This window comes from Cupressus sempervirens, chromosome 9, assembly GCF_028749045.1.
Source record: "Cupressus sempervirens isolate cs-2001-9-10 chromosome 9, ASM2874904v1, whole genome shotgun sequence".
In the NCBI taxonomy this organism is placed as follows: domain Eukaryota; kingdom Viridiplantae; phylum Streptophyta; class Pinopsida; order Cupressales; family Cupressaceae; genus Cupressus; species Cupressus sempervirens.
The window spans coordinates 521,958,362-521,962,007 of NC_143126.1; positions in this window are offsets into that span (position 1 = coordinate 521,958,362).

The following is a 3,646-nucleotide window of genomic DNA, read 5'->3' on the forward strand; positions in this document are numbered from 1 at the left end:
CCAATCAAATGTATAAACATAGAGTGAAAATAGTTTAATTGGAGTATTAAATTTATATTTATCATATTTTAAGGGTTTAGGGAAATTTTCAAGTCATTTGGATAATAATTGTAAAAGCTGTTCAAAAGTTGCCAAAATTGTAATGACAACTTTTACAACTTGGTGACAACTTTTTAAAAGTTGGTTTAAAGGTGTTAACGGGTAGTTGTAAGTTAGTTGGAGAGTTAAATGTGCTTCCAAATTATATATATTTTGTCTCCAAAAAATTAAATGGTAAGTTGGAGAAGTTGGAGGAAAGATTTGGAATGGAAGAAAATTTATTTTGATGTTGTACATTTTAGTTTTCTGGTTATTTTTTCCTATAATTTCTCTGATGTTTTGATTTTTATGACTAATTATGAATAAAAAGACCTGAAACTTATATTTTTGGAAAGGTATGTGAGTTAGCTTTGATTTGGTTTTGGTTTGGCTTATTTTCATTATGTTTAGAAGAAGTTATGCCTATTCTGGTGAAGACTAGTCAGATTCTGTCATAATATGGACAACTTTGAGGAAAGTGCAATAGCTTGTATTTCCTTTCTTTTATTTGGCTATAACTTGGAGAAAATTTTGGTAACTCACTATTTCTGAGTCTTGCAAAAGGGATTGGTTTCATTCTTTCATTTATGCAAGTTATTAATGACTATTAAGGGTTTTTAATTCTACCCTAGTTAAGAAATTGTTCTTAAAAGATGCAACATTCTTGCATTCATTTCAATGGTTGGAAAAGATTATAAATGTGAATCCATACCTATAATTTCAATTTTTTTTGGAAGGCCCATATAGCACACTTCTATTGTGCTAGATCTGTACCATGTGGTATCATAGCCCAAAAGGTCTAGGCAAAAGATATTTTGTGGTTGTGTGTGTCTTTTATAGGTTGAAGAGAGAGAACCTAGATACCAAGAGACTAGGCCAAGAGAGAAAGAAGGAGAAAGGCCTAAGGACTAGTATCAAAGACAAGAAGAAGAAAGGTAAAAGAGACTTTCTTTAAAATGGATTTGTTTATGAAATTTATGCATGGTAATTTTCAGGGTATGGATTCACAAAAGAACAAGAAGGAAGAAAAAAAGAAAAGACAAGAGGAGATTAAAATATTGGAAAAAGAAGCAAAGGAGCATACAAAGAAGTTGGAGGCACTTCTTAAAATCCTAGAGCAGCAAATTGAAAATGGTGACAAAGATGAAGAATTTAAATTTGCAGATGTTCAAGAAGTTGAAAAAGATATGAAAAAAGAGAATTAACTTAAGGAAGAGCAAAGAGAAACAAGTATAGAAGAAACAAAAGAGGAAGAGTTGATTGAATCTAATATGGAAGTTGAACCAATTGAAGACTCCATGAAGATGGACATTATTGAAAATGATTATGTTGAAGTATTTTCGGATAGCAAGGATAATAATGAACAAATATTAGAGAGTGATCAGATTTATGATGAGAAAGATGCAAATTTTGGGATTTATTTTGAAACTAATTAATTGATTTTTTCCCATGATTTTTTTGCTATACTCATTTCAATGTAGGTGATAAATAAATTAGATTGTAGAGGACATAAATTTTTTCTTAACAAGTTCACATTCTCAAGAAAAAGAATTGAAAGACCAAAAGTGAAAATGAAGAGATCTTTGAAACTCCATTTCCAAGAGGACTTGGAAAATTTCCAAAGTTGGGGAGTATGGTGTAGGAGCACCTATTCATTCCATGTCTCATGGATAAATTAATATTTTAAATTATCTTTAATATGGTTTTAATGTTATGTAGGGACCTATTGGAGTTCATTCAAATTATTTTGTAAGGCTAGAAAAGCCATTAAAATCATAGTGACCTACAAGGTCCTAGAAAATGTCAAGTATGGTAAAACCACTCAAATGTATAAAAATAGAGTGGAAATATTTTAATTGTAGTCTTAAATTAATATTTATCATATTTTAAGGGTTTAGAGAAATTTTCAATTCATTCGGATAATAATTGTAAAAGTTGTTCAAAAGTTGCCAAAATTGTAATGACAACTTTTTAAAAGTTGGTTTAAAGGTGTTAATGGGTAGTTTTAGGTTAGTTGGAGAGTTCAATGTGTTTCCAAATTATATATATTTTGTCTCCAAAACAAGAAATGGTAAGTTGGAGAAGTTGGAGGAAAGATTTGGAATGGAAGAAAAATTATTTTGATGTTGTATATTTTAGTTTTCTGGTTATTTTTTCCTGTAATTTCTCTAATGTTTTGATTGGTAAAAACTCATTGTGAATGAAAAATACCTGAAAATTATATTTTTGGATATATATATGAGTTAGCTTTGATTTGGTTTTGGTTTGGCTTATTTTCATTATGTGTAGAATAAGTTATCCCTATTTTCGTGAAGATTGGTCAGATTCTATCATAATATGGACAACTTTGAGGAAAGTGCAATAGCTTTTATTTCCTTTCTTGGATTTGGCTATAACTTGGAAAAAATTTTGGTAACTCACTACTATTTAGTCTCATAGAAGGGATTGGTTTCATTCTTTCATTTATGGAAGTTATTAATGACTGATTAAGCGTTTTAAATTCTACCCTAGTTGAGAAATTGTTCTTAAAAGATGCAACATTCTTGCATTCATTTCAATGGTTGGAAAAGATTATAAATGTGAATCCATACCTATAATTTAAATTTTTTTTGGAAAACCCATATAGCACACTTCTCTTGTGCTCCCTGTACCATTCTATATTCATCAAACTCAGGATTAAAAAAGGAAAGAATACTCAAATACCCTTGAAATTTAAAAATGGAGCATGATTAGAGAGGTAATAAATATATTCCTCAATTGAAATAGGATAATCACAATGTCAAACCATTTTTCACTCTTATCCATCTACCCATTAATTTGTTTTGTCTAAAAATTCTAGCCTAGGATGCATGTTTTCCCATGTCCATGTCAATCAAGCCAAAATATGATTCTCTAACATGCATAAGGGAGGGATATTCCTTATCAATGTGTATTTGTATGGTGTTCATGAAACACTAATAGATCCTTTTTGGGAAGTCATGTAAGGTCATCACCTAAAAGACACTCTCCCTCTAACAAATCTTCAAGCTCAATGATGAAACTTACAAACTAAAGTGTTGAAAACTAATACAACCATCAAAAATAAAAGAGGGGATCAAACACTATCTAGCTAAACCAATTTTGTAAAACACTTCCCTCTTAAATGACACATAACCCCTTTTACACTCTTGGGAAAAAACTTACCAAACCTCACTACTCGCTCCATACTTTATCATCCCCCTAGCCACCTACAATAGACTCTCTACCTAAGAATCATGCATAAGAAAGGGATATTTCTTACACAACTAGGTTTTCCCCTAGTTTGTTAAGAAAATATATATAATTCTCTATCTTCATTTTATTCAATCCCATCTTGTTAAGAAGTAAAGTCCACACACAACTAGGGGGGTGAATCGGTTGTGAATAAATATAATTAAATCCAAACTTATAAATTCGATTTCCAAAAATTAAAAAAATTATGCTTGACAATAAAAAAAACCATACACCATAACACAATAATTTGTTGACTATGGAAACCCTTTATCAAAAGGAAAACCCCTGTGGGGATGGTACCCACAAGATAATTTAC